The 19,467-nt window shown below is 39.9% G+C and overlaps 1 long non-coding RNA gene across 2 annotated transcripts in view; it reads right to left on the reverse strand.

The window, feature by feature from the left end:
- The window catches only part of LOC311431964, a 78,843-nt gene that overhangs the window by 565 nt on the left and 58,811 nt on the right, over positions 1–19,467 (reverse strand). For both annotated transcript variants that reach the window (XR_014689730.1, XR_014689731.1), the window contains one exon: positions 177–314. This is a non-coding gene — a long non-coding RNA (uncharacterized lncRNA). The remainder of the gene's footprint in view (positions 1–176; positions 315–19,467) is intronic.

The raw sequence follows: 19,467 nt of genomic DNA on the forward strand, positions 1-19,467 counted from the left end.
GGCTGTCAGGCAACCACTTCTTAATCTCATTTGAATTCAAATGCAGCTTTACATGTGTTGGATGCATATGGTTTTTCACATTAAGATGTAAAGTTTATACAAATACGAGGTGTGAATGGTTCCCCTGAGTGCTGATGACAAATATTCCAGCATCAACACTTAGCTGCTAAGCTTACCTTAAAAACTTGCTGGGGCGATAAGCTGTTGGTAATTCCTCTGCCGGCATTAGACAGGAAACTGGAGCTTCTGTGCACTTCTCACAGAGACTAACTGCAGTACAGGGCATGTATGAACTTCCCTGCTGTTCAAGCTGGCTGGTAATTCATGATGAAAACCCACAACATGAGAAGTTAGAGCCCAGAATGAATGACAGGAAGTTGAAAACAAAAGGCTTGGAAGTCCTATGAGTAGACTTAATGCAAAGGAACCATACAAGTCAATTAATCCTTGTAATGGGAGTATATATACTTATGTTTTTTTAATTACCTCATATATTTTGTCAGCAAAATGAGTTCTGAAAATATTTCTATAGAAGAAATGGCAAAAGAAGCAAGAAACAGAATATATATATATAAACTTCTCTCTACTTGTAAGTGCCTCCTATATGTCTTGGTATTTCACTGATGAGCATAGCAGAGACAAGAGAATGGCCACTTTCCACAGATAACTTTAGCTGACATAGTCACCAACAGTGATCTCGGAGCAGACAGGGAGAATAAACAGCTGAACATAACATGTTCTTCCCTCTGCAACTTCTTAAACTCCTGGTCATCCAGAACACTTTGGAACATTTGGTTAATGTAAACCTAAGACATTTTTGTGAGTTAAAACCTGGATGATTTTAGCGAGAATCATAAAAACCTACATTTATTCACAGATTTCACTACAGGAAAACTTATGGAATTTCCCCAGAAAGAATAAGTCTGAGCAACTATTCAATATCAAAATGGCAGTAGAAGAGGTTTCAAAATACATCATCAAAATTAACAGTAAATCCCTACATTCATGTGTTGTTACCCAAAAGTTCTGAAGAAACTAAAAGTGAAAACTGGTCTACATCACAGAGGTACAAAAAGTGGCAGAAATGACACAACTATTTAAAATAATAATAATAATAATTCCAGAAAGGAGGTGGTCCCGTGAACTAGAGACAATTTGCATGATTTCCACACTAGGTGAATTACTTTGGAGGAGGGAAGTCACATCACAAAAAATTATAGAGGTTGAGAAAGGGTAAACAGGTGGAAAAGGATGACCTCACTAATACAGTTTAGTTGCATATCTAAAACATTTTTCATGAAGTCTTATAACAAAATATAAGATTATCGCATGGAGCGGTAAATTGGTTAAGGATAGGAAGCAAAGAAATATACAAATAATTTTCACAATGGATGGGTGTCTAGTGGAATCACACAGTGATGTGTACTGGGACTGTATTCGTAAAAGAAGATGAAAAACTGCATAAATAAAGAAGTATGATGATGATGCTAAATTATTCAAGGCAGCAAAAATGCAATTTGTCTGCAAAGAATTCAGAAATACCTCATGATATTGAGTGACTGGAAAATAACAGGGCAAAGTAAATTTGATTCTGACAGTTGTGAAATAACATACATTAAGAAAACAACATCTATATGTGTATGCATATACAGCAGCATGTTCTGATTGAGCTCTTGTCACTCAGGAGAGAGATTTTGTGCTGTGTGGACAAGGCTCTATAAACATCAGTTCTGTGCCTATCACTGCTGACGTGGCATATAAACTGTTCAGAAGTAATAGGAAAGAAATTGAGGACAAAAGAAAACACATCATCCTGGTGTCGTATAAATGTCTTGTGTTGCACCCAAGAAAAAAGGGGAATTACTAGTCTGAGATAGAGTGCAGAGCAGGCAACTGGGATTACTGGGAGTTAGATACACTTTCCATACAGGAAGAACAGGGCCACATCTACATTAGAAAGTAATTGGGTGCTGAAGGGTGGACTGACAGTCCATGATGGATGCTGAGAGCTCCGCACCTAAAGAGAAATCATTTCAGGCAAAATTTAGTCAAGCTGCCTGGACAGAATGTCCTTACTGCACGTGAGCTCAAAAGCTGTCTGTGGGACCAGCCATTGGGTTAGACCCTCCGGTTTCTGGTTTTCTGTTTACAGCAATCCTGGAGGAGAGCTTCAGCTTTAGATCTGAAAAGAGCCTACTTGATACAACAAGAAGCCACCAAGCAAGGAATAGTAAATGAGGGTAAGTGAAAGATTTGCTTCGTACCTCACTGTGAACAAGAATGTTCACATAGACACAAGGGGGTGGGTTTTGTTTTTGTTTTGTTTTTGTTTTGTTTTGTTTTGTTTTATTTTTTGGTTTGGTTTGGTTTTAGTTTTGTTTTTAATTGCATACTATTTTTTTAGTTCAAAGCAGGAGAAAGACAGTTGGAAAGGGCTATAATAGAGGTCTATAAAATTAAATATTAGTTGGGAAAGGTAAATAGGGAACAACTATTCCCTCTTTCTTCTAATATAAGAAGTAAAGACACCAAATGAAATTATCAGGCAACAGGCTTAAAGCAAAAGGAAGTACTTTTTCACACACTGCATAATGAAATTGTAGAACACATTACACAGGATGCTTGCAAGGCCAAAACCATAAATGAGTTCAAAAAGAAATTACACAAATTAATGGAAGAAAGGCCCTTGATGGGTTAAACCTGATGATGTAGATGCGATTTACAGGTCAGGAAGAGTCTCAGATTTTCTGGAGCTAAAACAACAGTGTACACTTCTTATTCTTTTTCTAAGTATCCACTACAAGCCAGTCAGACACACAATATTGCACTTCATGGGTGTTTTCTGGCCCAGCAGAGCTGGTCTTGCATTCTTCTCAGGGAACCATAGCCCAAAGTTTGTTATGAGCCTGGAAAAGCCACTCTGCAAAGCTCAGGCACAAAAATAATAATCAGATTTAACTCCTAACACGTTTGTAGTCTTTTGACAGCAAATAAGCTCTCATTTTTGATGTTTTCTGATTTTAAACTCTCTCAGACTATCACTGTATTCTCAGCGTGCATGTTCATAGTGACAAACCCAGGCTTCACCTTGGCGGGAATGCCCTTCAGACAGCTCAGTTCAGTTGAACTCTCTGAGTCTGAGCAGCAGTGTTTGAGAGGAGCAAAATGCAGAGAAAAACTAGTAGCAAGAACCTTAGGAAACTGTGGCTCTTCAGTAGCAAGTATTGTGTCCAAAAGAGCATCTTTAAAGCAGAATAAATAGTGGTGAGGTTCCCATATCTGTGCTGTATGTGTTTGGGTGGGGGTTAGTTTAAACTAGCTTTAGTTTGGTCCCACTTACATGAATACTGCTAGCAGCTGGATCGCAGTAAGTGCATGGCGGGAGCACATATTATAATCGAGTTTCACTCAAAAGGAATCCAGTTTGCATGTTCCAAGACCACTCCACAATGTGAACCAAAGCAAAGTAAGAGGGTGGGGGTAGTCAGAAGATTTATTACAGAAACATAAGCCTGATCCAAACTGAAATGCTAATGTGGTACACCCACTGACTGCTACAAGGAGGCTTTCTAAGAGGCTATTGTCAATGTGCCATAGGGTAAGAATTTAACCTACTGTGAACAATTAAAGTTTTCCAAATTGTTTCCTTTTTTCCTCTTTCTCCTCACTACAATTTACATTCTGATTGTTTCAACCCATTTATTTAGCACTTAATTCATTGCTTGTAAGTCAAGAAATATGGCTCATTGAGCTTATAGACAGCATCATTTATTTTCCCGGCTTTTAAGCAAGGGCTTGAACTGGTTTTGTCTTCTTTTCAAATAAAGTTTCCTAAATATCATGAGGATGTCATGTGTGGCAGGGGCATTCCCACCACAGGACAGGTGGCATGTGAGATCATGCGACAGAGCCGTGATTACAACTTGCAGCTCTCATCAACATTTCTACTAGATCATTAAGGCCCTGGGAGCAGAAAGCTTGTATACCTTTGCACTCAAACGATGTCCCTGTCATGCAAGTTACTGTGTCTACACATTACACGGGAATGTGTCTGCTTTCAGGATTTATGGAGGTGGGGTGAGATAGGGGACTGAGCAGCCAGAACTGAGATTCACCCCATTCACCTTAGGGGCTACTGTGTATGCACTGAACAGAGCTCAGACTAAGGTTCTGTGGGCAGCACTCACACTAGCAGTGCTCATTAGCAACACTAAGCCTCAACAGATGCTCTTAAACCATTCAGTATCTGCCTTAATTTTAGGAGAGGTAACTTAATGACATCAAGTGTTAGACTTGCACCAGCAGGGTTTTCCTATTTGCATGCACAGGCCAATACACAATCTCTCTGCCCCAACCCCTGCTTAGAAACCAACAAGCCATCACCAAGTAGCAAAGCAGTATAAATGCTAGACTAGCACAATGTCTACATTTTGTTTTAAATGCAACTTAAATCAACCACCTATGTATTTATTTTTCACTAAAAAGACATGAGAAAAGCAGATATGTGTGTAAAGAAAGCATAATCCCTTTTGACTCCATTATCTCTTAGTCTGTAATATTTCATATTTCCTAGAAAGGATAAAATGTGACCAACATCACTACATGACAGAAACAGTGGTGGGAATTGTTGTTCCATAATTCAGCAGAAGTGAGCCTAATTCAGAGGCAATCAACAGGATGATGGGCTGCAGGTTACTGAGGAGAACTCAGCCAATGGGCTGGGTACAGCCAATGGGATTTAATAAAATTATTCATAAATGGTGCATAGCCTTGCTATGACTCTTTGTCTTCTGACTGAAAACACGTTCACACACTGAATTCAACCAATGTACACTTCTTTATTGGTGATGTATGCCACAAGTCATATTTACCCCTCTGCAGTGTACCACAATATGCGAGTTAAAGGCAAGGAAGGGGAAATGACTAATGATCGTGTTCTACAAGCACACTAAGAATGCATCTTTCCTACCACTGAATGCTGAATTTTCTTTTAAGCTCTCAGTAAGTGAAGTAAATGACACTGCACTCACATTCCTATGAAGACAAAAATTATCTCTTTTAGTTTAAAATTCATCAGTTTTATTAAAACTTTCACAACATAAAATCATTTGCTATGTCAGTAATAATTCAAAGTTCTGTCTGAATGTAATTTAAACTTTCCCTTGCAGCTGTTCTTCCAAGTGTCTCATGTTCATAGTGTCACATCAACCTACAATCCAGATAAAGATAAAGTAGTGGAGCTCACATGCAGCTAGTCTTAGTTATTTCCAAGAGAAACAAACAAACAAAAACCACAACAATCAATAACACTCAAGGAAAAATTGTTATGCCATAATAAAAGGATGTCTCTCAAACTGCTTGTGGCCCAGGCAGTGCATTGTATTGGAACTATGCTCCTAGGACAATAGGTAACAACATAACTGCTTTATCCAACAGGATTTCAATGCAAGTAGCAGTATATTCTTATTATGCAGGTACAGAGAGGAAGAGCTTTCTCCCAAGATAATATATGCTGCTGTCATTTCACTTGCAACTGAGGGACAGCTATTTTTTGATGTGGAAGGCAGCAGTAGTTTAACAGCATACTGTATTTACACAACTACATTAATGTTCCCAGTCATATGTATAAGAATTGTGAAGGTGAAAATATGCCTAATGTTTTGATAATAAAGTAAGATCCCTAGGAGGTTGTGATACTAGATTTACAACCAGGAAGAAAGTTGCTCTGAGCATGCGTTAAGGCTTTCCTGCCTCCACAACTTGCTTTCTCCTTTTCCATTCCCTTTCTGCCCCCACCTTTCACATCAATTGAAGGTCAAGCACTGAATCCATGAAGATTATACTGCTCTGTTCCACCTTTTGGAAGTGCTTTGTCTTCTGCATGATGCTTAAGTATTTGATGGTACCATGCTAAATGGCTTTGGCTTCATTAACATTATCTTCCTCCTTTTGTTATGACCTGATCATAAATGTTCACAACAATGCACTACAAAAAAGGTTGTTTTAACTACACTCCAAGGGTATGATATCTGATCACCGATTCCATACCACACTTCTCTCCACAGAAAAAAAGCCCTGCAAATAGCCCCAATGTTAAACATAAACCTTTATATTAGAGCATTTTGTTCTGCAACTCATTGGAAGAAAAAGCCCAAAAAACCTTACACAAGCAAAACTCAGTAATATATAGGATCTGACCTGGAGACAACATCCATTTGTGAGATTCTCTGTATTCCATATTATAACAAATAGGAAGGGATAGTACATACCTTGTCTCCCATTTCTAAATTCAAGTGCCCACATGGAGACAAGTAAATAAAATGGTGTCTTGCTGAACACCTGCTGCTTCAATGACAGTTATTGATGCTACAGTGTGCTAGTCTCCTTTTGCAGCTAGGTATTTAAATGCTGTCAAAATGCAACATTTTTACTGTGGATCATACGGACCTTTTAAAATTTAGAAATTACAAAAAGGTTATTTAAGCTTTTTCTGTTTCCACATCTGACCAGTGAAGCACTCAACTCAAGCTTTTAAAACTCTGAAGCAAAGTAGCACCTTCGAAAACCAAACAAACAATAAAAAAGACCTCAACAGGATTCACATGGAAGAGTAGGAAGCTGATAGAGGCTGGTTTTCTGAAATCTGAGTTGTATTCACAAAGCTGGCTAGAAGGAAATAGTTCCCTGAATTCTTTAGGAGATCAGCTAATGACAAATCCAAAGAGGAATGAACCTAGTGAGCTTGCTTCCTTTCTCATTTCTTATTTTTCATAATTGACTTCTATTAGATTGGATTACAAAGTAGACTCAAATTACTGACTCACCCATCCCAAGAAGGCAAGTCTTTAAAGTAATGAGATTAACAACTGTTGATCAAAGAAAATCACCATAGATGCAGAGCTCTGCATTTGTTGGTGAAATATATTGTTAGGGAGTAAGTGCACTGGGTTGATCAACAGTAGTTTAGACTGGCCACCACAGACAGCTGCACATGGGAGGGTTGCTCCTGAAGCAAGAGAGGCCATCCCACAGGAGCAAACAGTCAATGAATGGTCAACTGTTTCTTCAGATCCCTTCTTCATCCCTTCCTTCAGAGATACTAGATAATACAGTAAAAACAGAAAAGGAGCTTCCTACAATGAGTAGATTTTGCTCTATTAAACTAAGGTTATCTTTGTGTCCTCTGTTATTTGCCCAGCAGGAGTTTTCATGGTAATACAAGGGATTAAAAGAAATGGTCATGCTGAGTCTATGATCTTCCCTTGAGTTTCTGTTAAACATGCCACAGTAAGTGTGCCCAAGCATCCTCAGGAAAAAATACTTTATGGGGTTTGCCAACAACACTTTGGTTATCTTCATAGGCCAGAAGCCATTGAAACCTCCCTACTACTACGGGGGCCAACATTTCATGGACGCATTAAAAAAAAAAAAAAAAAAAAAAAAAAAAAAAAAAAGATCAAGGTAGAATGGGTGCTCCTGGGTTTTATGGAAGGAGATAGGTAGCTGGGGAAAGATGGAAACATTTATCTCCAGATTTCAGACTGAAACTTAACAGAGTAAAAATCAAACAGTTAGTGGAGCTCAAGAGTAGTTGATGGTTCTTCTTACTGTTAGTTTCTCATTTTTGTCCTCTTGGTTTCCAGCTGGAAATAAAAATAAATAAAAATAAAAATAAATAAATAAATAAGAATACTTCCTGGAGTGACCTACATTGGGAATACTGGGAATACAGACATCTTGTGACATCCATACCAGTTTCTCAGATCCAAGTCATTCGGATAATCTGGATTTCTTTCAAATAAGCATTTAAAAAACAAAGGTTGCTCTCTGTTTGCATTGCTCAAAGGGATCTAACTTAGATTAGATTTAGAGTAATATTCACATAAGAAGTTTCTTCAGGAGATAGACTTGACAAACTGAGGTTGTTGGTGTTGGTACAGAGCAGAGGAAGACAATCACGGTAGTGTCACATGTCATTACCGAGAAGCAAGGATGATCTTGACCGTCTCTGGAAAATGTTATATCCCAGCCTCTAACTAAAACTTCCTGGCTGTATAAGGCTTCCAATTGCCTTATTAAGGTAATTCTCTTCATAGTGCAGTCACCCCACCTTATATAGTGCTGCAGTACAGCAGGCACCCATGGCACAGAGTGGGGCTTGAACCCAGAGGTGACAGTGCTGCTGTTATGATAGAGGCACTGAGAGCTCCATTTCCAGCCCACATCTCTTCTGTAAATCACAGGCACCAAGAATCTTTCACAAAGGAAATCTGTTTTTCTGTCATGTTTGGAGATATGTGCATAGCATAAATCCTCCCTTGACCAAGCTACTCTTTGCTATTAAAAAGAGTTTAAAAAGCTTCAGGCTGTACCATTTCATATGTTTTAGCACAGCATGATCATGAAGAAAGTGACTTGAAGCAGGTGTGATATCAGGATATGTCAGTTGACCTTAAAAGTAACCATGAATTTTAGCACAGTGATAACCACAGGCAATTATGTACATCTATCTATGTTCATGTCAAGAGAAAGACGGGAACGAGAGCCTCCAAATGTCAAGCTCATGAAAGTATTTGAAAAAAGCCCCTCAAGAGCAATAGCAGTCTCCCACTCCTGCTCTGTCCCCAACAAAAGAGTTGAACTCCAACTGGCACTGCAGACAGAGAGAAGGAAATACAATGACAGCACCAATAAAGAAGTTATGTGGCTTCAGTTGTAATGGTGCTAGGTTATCCTGCATATAAACCTGCTCTGACACATTAAAAATTCACATCTAATGGACTCTCTTGGCTGAGACCTCAAAGAAGATTTTGTGTAATACTTATGGTGAGATTTGCACCTATTCACATTTAGGCATAGACTTGACTTCGGCAAATATGAGCCCTCAGCAGAGATTAAAAGGTGTGCTTGACTATCAGGGTAACAAAGCTTGGTTTGCTAAATAAAAAACAATAGCTTCCATTAGTGTCCTTTGTGTGGTTCCTGCCCTCTCTTTAAACACAAATACACTGATCTGGCCATAACAAAAAAATGAAATAAATAAATTAATTAATTAATTAAAGGATGAAAAATAGCCACATATGTGCAGCTGAAAAAATGGGATGAAAGGAATAAAGTTTTTCCAAAGAGCTGTACACTGCGAGGAAGGGAAATAAACCCAGGAATTCTGGGGGTGAACAGGGAAGCACATGCAGAGACCTGCAGGAAGGGAAAGAGATGATTTGGAAGCATGAGTCATGTCTACTGCAGTATTAGACAGCTGTAGCACCTGCCCGGTTGTTGGGACTACCTCTGTGTCAGAGCAAGTCTAGGTCCAGTTAAGGGAATGATTAGTAAAAGGCAAGAAAATTCACCTGCAAAGGAAGCATTTCATTCCAGGGAATCAGGAATCAGTTTTGTAAATCACAAGCCCATGCTGGAGTCAATAAGTGAACTATCCATGTGTCTAGTCCTAATTCACGGCCAGGGCAGAGGGCAAGTGGTGGACTAACAATAAGAAGAATCCAATCCCACCCTCCATCCAAACAACCACCTTTTTAATGCTTCAGGAGGCAAACCAAACCACAGGTAGCTCTGGGGCTGAACCTGCCAGGGCCCTCAACACATCAACAGAGTCCTACAACCTCTTCCTCCAGCCCAGCTCCACTGGGCAGCCTGTGCTGAAAGCCAGCCTTGCTGTGGAGCTGGTGTGTCACCTCAGGCCAGGGAAGGGCCGTGAAAAGATGAGTGAAGGCATGAGGACTTCCACCCTTTGTTTGGGAGCTGCATTTAAGATTAGGCTATTGCTCTTCATCCTCACCTGAGCTACACTGCAGCCATGCCTTCCTGATCCTGGCCTACTGACTTGACTTCCTAGATTGACCTTGGACCTGCCTTGTCACTGTGGGCTTGCCTTGTCATCACTGGGCTGTGGCTGACCATGATTACCATCACTGGACCTGTCTCTGCTCGCATTGCAACCATGCCATCACCTTGCCACCAGCCCCTGCTCCCAGCCACCCTTCCCCAGCAGAGCATCCCTCTCAAGCTGTGTGCCCTGACTGTGCTTCCGAGTCCAAGGAGAGGAGTGTAGATAAGGAATATTACAGAGCTGGTGTGATCCCTATTAGAAACTTTCTAAATGGAGAAATGAGGGCAAAAGGAACTTGAATTTGATTTCCGTTATCATCTCTTCAGGGTGCCGAAGAGGGCAAAATGGAAATAAAAAAGATTCCAAATACATCTTTAATTTTATATGACTGCCTGTTTCCACCAGGCTTATTTAAGGAATGTAAAATTCCTTAAATTAAGGAAATTAAAAAATGTGATGAGGTTTCTGCTTGATGGCATTTGTATGGCTGTAATAAAGGAACTGTCTCAGTATATTTCGCTTGCTCTGTTAGCCAGTCTGTACACTAAATCGTCCCAATTCAGCCTCCAAACCAACCCTTATACTGCACCTTGTGTGCCTGCCTGCACCAGAGCCTCTGAGAACTCCTGCTGAAATATTATAGGGTCAAAGTACAAAAGAGCTCAGCTGAAAAACTGACGTGGAGCTCTATGTGGGAAGTGAAAGCCTCCTGAAGACTGTAATTTCCTTCAGCGATTTTGGTGCTATTGTATGCTCAACATTATTTCTGCCAGAAGTTTGTGTTCTGGCAAGTTCCTAACTAACAGTATGGGAATGAAAGAAAACATTTTTTCTAAGGAATCATTTCCTAAATTATGCATCGCTGAAGATCCTTATGACAAATTATTTTTCAGAGTATGTTAAATAATACAAAAAAGGGGATTCTGACACATCACCACAGGCCATTATGCTAAGAGTGGCTTAACCAGTAACCCTTTATCAGCCTTACTACTGTAATTCCCTCTATATACTCACCTAACCTGCCCACAGAGAAACAAAATGTACCATTTAAACTTAAGGCATCTAATAAGTCCTGATTTTTTGAAGAGAGATGGCATTTGTATGGAGAATGAATTCAACAATGCATTGAGATAGCATATTTTGGGCCAGCATAATTTCTATCATTAGGTAAGAGAAAGGAAAACAAACAAACAAAAACAATAAAAAAAATAAAAACCAACAACAAGCAAGCAAACAGAAAAACCACTCCTGACCTGTAATTTTGGTGAACATTAGAATAACAAATAGGGGGCACATGTTGTTTTATGCACTGAACAGAGGATACAAGAGAGAAACTGGAGCTGCTGGGGATGCAGATGAGGAAGAGGGAAGGACAAAGGGGTTGCTTTGGCTGTAAGGACACAGGGCATAAATCCATATAAAAAACAGGCTCCACTGATTCCTATACTCATAGAGCAACTTGTTTTTTGAAGGGGAAACCATTTCATTATTAGGTCCCATTGTGCTATTTTGAACAAGAAACTGACTTTTCATTACTAGCAACCAACATTAGCCCTCTTCATGTCTGTCAGACTCAATCTCGGATGTCTAGCAATTACTTGAAATTGAACTCAAAACAATACTGAGGTTTTATTGATAGCTTCTCATCAGTTGCTTGCTGTTTCTTGCCTTTCAACCGATAGCCTGGAGAGCGTCCAATTCTCCTACACCATGCCCAACAGGGTCAAATTTCAGCAAGGTTATTGATTGCAACTTGACATTTAGGGAACATATGACCACTGCGACATAAACAGCTTTTTACCAGCTCATAAATATTGCTAGACAGAGGCATCCCCTTTCTCATGCTGAAAAAAATGAAATATTATTTCCTCATTTTCTGCTCTGGCTCAACATTTAATATTGTAATTCACCGTTTCCTAGATTTCCAAACTACAGAGATAAACGCCACTGTGAGAGTTATTTCAGGTACACAGTCCTGGAACCTCCACTGGCTGGACTAAGCAAAATCAGTCAAAGCTTGTCTAGCAAGAATTTCAAAGAGAAGAAGAAATAGATATGTCAGTACATAATTGATTTTTTATTTAAATCTCTCAGTAACAGAAAAAAAAAATATATATATATATTGTTATTGTGGTCAGGCTCTGGCTTTTTACTTGCTGGGAGGCAGAGAGGGGGTCATTCAAGAGGAGGTCAGCATCTCAAAGACATGACTTATTTGTGGTGAAACTGGCCTCTGCAAGAGCAAAACAGTGCTATTACATCCCCCTGATTCCCATTTTTAGGGCTTCACATAAGATCAAAAGTTAAACTCTGAATCTCCCAATGACTTTGAAATGCTCTGTCTCCTTAAAGGAAATTAGGCATTAAAGGAAAAGAAAAAGAACACCCTAGAGTTTCACACACTTGCTTTCACTCTAAAATTCAGTGCTAGAAATCTGAGACAACATCCCACATAACCTGAAAGGCAATGTCCCAAAAGAGAGAGGGACTACCAAAGACCTCTTGGCCCCAGCTCTGAGCAGAAGTTAACATCATTGATTCTGTGTGAATTAAAATGACTTTATATCATTGTTCCTAGAGGTTTTATTAATTACTATAATATAAGGCCAATATGAAGTTTATCACCTCTTTCATGCATATCTCATCAAGTTCATTCTGGAGCAGAGATCACTGGACTGAAACAGCCCCTTGGCTTGATATTTTTACAGCGTGTATTTAAAGAATGTGATTCAGTTACAGTGCAAAAAATAATCAACACTTCATTTTTTTTTGCCATCTGCTTTACCATAATATTACTGAAACATAGCAACTTGCCAGGATATTTTATAGGAGTTGCTTTCTTTTAAGATAAACTAATAACAGATCTGATTAGAAAGACATCAGAGATATGCTCTTCCATCAGAGAAATTTTGTTAAAAACTCCACACAAAATCCAAAATAAAAATGTTGAAAAAAACATTTTGGCTTTCTCTCTCTCTCTCTCTCTTTTTTTTTTTTTTTTTTTTTTTTTTTCCCAGTTGCCATAGAACACATTATTCTAAGGCTACATAATTATATAAATATTTCATTTGGATATTATTTTATTTTGCTATGTGTGTTAGTACAGTATATTTTACTTTCCTTATTAATTGAAAAATTATGTATATCAAGCATGTATTCTGTTCTGACCTCTTAACATTGTAAATGTTAAATGTTTTAGCCATAGAAAACAAAAGATTCAGTGTCTTAATCAAATTGAAACAAAATGCTATGATGTTTCCTATTTGCTGTTTTCAAGTTGTGCATTCCCTTGGATGCCTCAAAATTTTGACCTGGGATTCAGATTCAGAGCACTGACCAACTTGAAATGTTTGCAGTTCCCTGAGGAAAAGAGGTTATCTACAGCACGTGCTTGTAGCTTTAACCTCTGCACAGAAAATTAGTATGCAAGGCATAAGTCACAGACGGATAAGAAAACTCTGGTGACAGGAAAGTTGTTTCACAGGAGCTTGAACCTTTAACTGGAATCTAACCCTAATAGTTAGTGTGTGATCCACACTGCTATTATAAATGAGACATGTCACCTTTTATCAACAACAAGACTTCAGAAGTGAGCAAAAGAATACATATTTACTCAACCATTAAAATAAATAAATAAACACCGTGAGAAAAACTCAATGTTACTGCTAGTTGTTTCCTCTTTATTTTAGCAGTGTAGCTACATGCTAATTAGATATATTGCTAAACATTTAACAGTGTAGAAAAACATGTGCATACTTCTACTTAAAAGAATAATACTCAGTAAAAGCAACAGTCTGAACCAGTCTAATTGAACCTGAGGTTTGGAGGGACCCTTCAGTGTTGTGACTTGAGTCATCCAATTTACCTGTCAGCCAGGTGAGAATTAGCAAGACCTGGATACAGAAAGTCGACTCTGAGATATATGGTTTTGTGTAAAGATATAAGCATGATTTTCAGATGCTTTTTTTTACTTCTTGACGTCAGCAGGGCAGCAGAAGGTCCCTGTGGGAAACTGGAAAGACAAAACTGCTCGAAAGCCAGTAAACCAATTTCATTTCCAGCTCTTCTTTTCAGTCAGGAGATGAAGAATGGAATTCCTCAGCCACGTTGCTGAGGGCTGGTGAATTGTTGACTGCAAAAGCAGAAAGAAAAGGAAAGCTGACCAATCCTCAAATCACCCTGACCCTCAAAGCCAGCCTGCTGCTTCATGGGCAATTTCACAACTGAGCCATGAATGATCCAAAAAGCCCTTAAAGATTCTCTCTGACTTGTTTTGCTTGTTCATGAGAATATGTTGCTCCTGGGAAGTGATGTGGCCAGCATGTTGTGAGTCATGAATTGCACTGATTGCAAGCACAGCTGGGAATCCTCTTCAGCCATTCCCAATTGCTTCCTTTCTCTAGCCTATTTTATCATTTGATTTTTTTACTGGCAGAAAAAAAAAAAAAAAAAAAAAAAAAAAAAGTTAAATTAAAAATAGGGCTTTGTTGCTTTTTCTGGCCCCAGCACTCCTTGGCAGCTGATTTCACTCTCTCTTTCCCTTTCTTTTCCTTTTTTTTCAAATCTTCATTTATTCAGAGAACATCACACCACCCTTCTCTGTCCAGAAGGTCTCTCCACTTCTCCTCACTGGCCTGGCTGCTCTCTGTGGTGACTTATTGGCGGCAGGGTGCCTGCTTATTGCACCCACTTTGCCTTTCTCCTCTGTCTCCTGTCCTGTTCTTGTATGTCCACCCATTCTGTATGGGGGCTCAGTACTATAAATATTTTCAGTTAAGCCCTCTTATTGGCTTTCCTGCAGAATTGGTAACTGAAACGCTGGCACTGTAACTCAGTAAAACCTTTATGTGTTCTTCTTTGCTCCTTTTTACACAAAAGCCCAGAAATTTTCCCTGCAGGCTTGTAATTGTGCTGCCATTATAGGATAGCTCTTTTAAGCCAATCATCCAAAATGCCCATCTTTCTGTGCATTATTGTGTGTCAGAAAAAGCGAGGCTCCCTCCCTCCTTGCTGTGCAGACATCCCAATACAGAAATTAGCCTGTGCGAATCCATCTCTTCAAATCCCAAAATAAGAAGTGAGTCTTGTGCCAAAGTCAGTGCAAGTTGTCCCACTGGTTTCATGTGGCTTTGAGTCAAATCATGAGGATGAAGCTCAGGTCTGTGCACTATCCACCTGAAACAAATTAATTGATAGGACCAGCGATGATGGGGAGGAAAGCAGCAGCTACCAGTAGCATCCAGGTGGATTGCTGCACCCTGCTCCCTGCCTGACACATCCCTGATGGCTCTCTGGCAAAAGGAGCCCTGTGCTAAACACTGCCTTTCAGCTCAACAGTTATTTTGCCTGCAGCCCAAGCAATATTTGACACATATTGTATCCCCTTTCTGCTGCATCAGCAGTGTTGTGTAAACACGTTAGCTCATCGAGGCTTGAAATTCACAATTGTTTCCCCACTTGCAAAACAAACCACGTCCGATAGGCCCAGGGGATGAGGCAGTTATTCAGATTTCAACTAAAGCTGGTCAAAGTAAGAGAAGTGGTTAATAAAGTTACCTTTCCAATCCATCAACTGCCTCCAATACTATGAAGTGCTGCTGATGTGGCAGGAATGAATGGCACTGCCTTTCAGCAGCCCTCTCCTCTTCCCTCAGAGGGGACTGAGCATGTTGAAAAGACTGGCGGGTTGTCTCTCCTGATGGTAACAGGGCTGGTTTCCTTTCTGATCAGTGCACAGTGGAGGAAATAAAGCAAAACAGCACAACTTGCAAGGCCTCCTTCACTGGGAGAGACTGACTGATGGATATAAGGCTTGGGTGCTGAAGGGCTAATTTCATCTGCAGCAGACAGAGGTGAAGTTGGGCAGAGAGGTGGAAGTAACCAGGAGAAGAAAGAGCAAAAGGTCTCTCAGCTCAGGGAACATGCACAGAAATAAATCCATCCCTTCACGCAGGTTTGTCATCCAGGAGAACCCACTCCAGCCAGACTTCCACCAGTTTCTGAACACTGAGGGATCAGAATCAGCAAGAGCAGGCAGGAGATGTATTTACCATCCTGCTGTCTTAGACACACTGCACCAGATACAGCATTCCAAAATGCCTCCTAGCCCTGCTGGCTATATGCGAGATGATACACGTGTTTTGCCCTCTTCTCATTTTCATATGTGAGGTCTCACAGACTTTTCCTGGTCTCACACATTTGAGACCAGCCATGGTGCTGGCAGCAGCATCCCCTCTGCTCCCCTACAGCACCGTAGTGGTTTACAGTGGTGGCCACTGTTAGTGAAGTGTACTTAGCCTACAAGTTATTGCAGCTTCCAGCCCTCCCTGCACACCTTTGAGCTGTTTTATAAAGCAGGAAAAAATGAAACCCTTCCTGAAGGGCCTTTTCAGATAAAGAGGTTGGGTCTTCATAGCAAATACACCCGGGATACATCACTCACTTTCCCAATACCATCCCTTCCTGTTAGTCTGGTGCTTCTGAAAGTGAACGGGGTATATTCATCCTGTGCCTGTTCAGGGTGTTTAAGCTTGGGTCTTTGCTTTGAGGGAGGAGAAATAGGGAAACTTCTAACTTCTGGACTTTGGTCCTTTGGTTTCATCGTTATTTTATGTCATCGTACATTCTCTTCTATATCTGTCTGCCTAATAGCAATAGACTTACTTTTTTGAAGCAATAAATGTTTTCATGCATGAGCCAAGAATACTGAACCTATCCCTCTATGCAGATCTGTCATCCAGCGAAGCCAGGCTCCCACCCATCACCAAATCAATATGAAATAATATCTTTATAAGATCCATCTGTTTCTTTCCTTTTATAACAGTTTAAGATCTGATACTATGAGGCAATGAGGTTTAAACAGCCTGTCTGTTAATTGGTAGGTAGCTCTTTCACTTAGCCCTGGCCCTGACCTTACTACCTCAACTGTCTCACATGCTACTGCCTAATAATTCCTCAGGGATGGAGACAGAGGCCACACCTGGTCATTCCTTACTATCAGAAAGCTTCACCACAGATGAATCTTGTGAACCAGCTGGAAGGGGGAATTACACTATTTTATGATAAGGTTGTGTATAGGTAAGCCGTGTTTTTCAGGACCTCTTGCTATGCCTTCATCCTTCCACAGTAAAATACATGGTACAGAGTTTACAGACTTTGTGCTCCAAATGTTGTAGAAAAGTATAAAATCAGTTAGGTCCTGGGGAACAGTTGTTTTAAATTCATGTGTTCTTGCTTTTATTAGATATTACTATTTATGTCAGAATCTGCAAAGTATATGATTTCAACAGAGGGTAGGTTTTGTATGTGCCACAAAGAAATTGATGGCAACTGACTGAAACTCACAGCAAAATATACAAGCAAATGGAAATTTTCCCAACACTGAACTTTTCTAACTTAATCTATGAACACAGGTAGGATGGCAATAAAACCAGCGATTCAGAATAGCAGAATTATATCTGAGCTGAATTTGACATATTATCATAAAATTATTAGCTCATCTGCTTTCTAGGGCAGTAGAGTCCATCTGAACTTGTCATCTTCTTCAGCCAAGGACATGAGCCAGTGGGAAAAAATGTGAGTACTCACATTGATTTTAATTAGCTTCAGGGTTTAACACCATGTTTTTTATGTTAACTGAAAGATACATGTTGTACTTAAATGCCCCTACAATAATGAATAATGGTTCTTCCAGTGAATTTGCTAAAAATACACCAATATGATTTTAAGGAAATAAATGCTATGTTGCTCTGGCACATACAGTGAGCTCCCTCTTCTCCTGGACAATGGTCTGAAGCCTGAGTGTCAGAAAGTGACTGAAATGGACCTGAAATGGCTGCTCCAGGACTCTTTCCATAGTCACCATAAAGATGCTGCATCATCACTAAGGTTTGGGTACCCTACATTTTATAGTCAGACCATTACCAAGTATTCTGGGATGCCTTTTCCTTCTAGCCCCTAATTTGGTGACTAAATACTCCTGGAAAGCCATGGACTAGACTTATCCCACTGTGCAAGGTAATTTGTACTTGGGGATCTCAAATATGCTTCAGAAACTTCAAGGGGCCAAGCTGCTGAGAAAGAGAAACACATTGCAGTGCAGTGGCAAATCCCAGATAAATGTACACAGTGTTCCTCAATTCCAGGCTTATTCTTTCAGCCTCAGGATCAACTTTTACTTTTAGAAGCACTAAAGTTTAAAACCTACTGAATCTTGGATGAACATTTGCAAAGAGAAGGGAGCATTTGTCCTTAAGTACCAAAGGCTTTTGAAAAGCTCTGTCACTTCTTTTGGTTGATGGAAAACAGCGTTTGTGGAAGAAACACTATTCTCTAATGAGCTCCTGCTTTAATCCAGAGCACACCAGAGGCTAAATAAACTGTGTGGGTTCAGCCAAATGTGTGCACGGTTCACGTAGGTCTTGCTCAAGCTAATGGATCATTGTTATGCCAGGATATAATGGATAAATTGGCAAGAGTCTGTCCCTTGCATGTTTGATGCAGTCTCTGGATGAACCTGTAAGGACACATTTGCTTGCATTCTATAGTATTCTTTCTTACAGTCAAACCTTGTTTTGTGTTCTCAAAATGACATAAAAAGTTCCTGAAATAATTCAAAGTAATTAAAAATAAAAGGGCATGAATCTGATGCCAGGGAGGGGAGCATTTTCTCTTTTAGCCTCTTTTTGTGGATCCCGTTGTGCCAAGACAGAGAACAGTGAGATGTTCAAATATTAATAAAGTGGTAGCACAGCCAAATTAAAATGCCCCAATTCTCATAAGTAATGTTTCCAGCAGAGCACAAAAGAATAATCAGGCCCCCAAACTAGTGAAGGAGAATTTATGACCCACCATCTGAGCTGCCAAGAACTCCCTCCACGCTGGCACTGAGGATGGCATGGGAATCACTCTGCCTTTAAACTTCACCCAACTCTGTGCTACCCTGCCTCCCCCCCTCTCCTTTAAAATATATATATATATATATATAGTTAATTCAAGAAACTGTATCTTTCTTGAAAGGGCTATTTAGGCAAACTATCCCAGGTGGAAGAACTTAGATGTTGATCTGCACATATTGTATGTACCTACTCTGTATGTTGCAGACATACCTAGGGCACTGTTCTAGGTCTGGACTGGTCTTGTCCTATGGTTCAGGGTAGACTTCTAGTCTCAGCTATTTGCCTGAGTAGCATAAAACACTTTGTGGCTTGAACCACTCTAGGGAGCAGGGTTTTTCTGTTGGCATTTCTGGACTAGCCATCTCTCATGTGGCTAGCCAAAATAACAATGAACCTGGCATGGTTGCCAGAGTGGTTTCGCCCTGTCCCATGCTCCTTGGATATCCTTACCACAACACCATCACGCTTTCATGTATCACCTGTTCTCATTTTTTGTATATTTAAGTTGTGAGCTTTGTTTTCCTTGTACAGCAACAATAACAATACAGACTCATGCACAGTGAGCAGTAAGGGAGGTTTTCCCAACAAATATGCAATTAGTTGTAGGAGCAAATGAAACTCCAAATACTATCAGTGTGTTTTTAATGAAGCTCTTCCCTATGCTACTCCTCTCCACCTTCCACTGGTCAGGACACAAAGATAAACTGGGCTAACAGTCAC

This window comes from Aythya ferina (assembly GCF_964211825.1).
Source record: "Aythya ferina genome assembly, chromosome: 2".
NCBI classification, from domain to species: domain Eukaryota; kingdom Metazoa; phylum Chordata; class Aves; order Anseriformes; family Anatidae; genus Aythya; species Aythya ferina.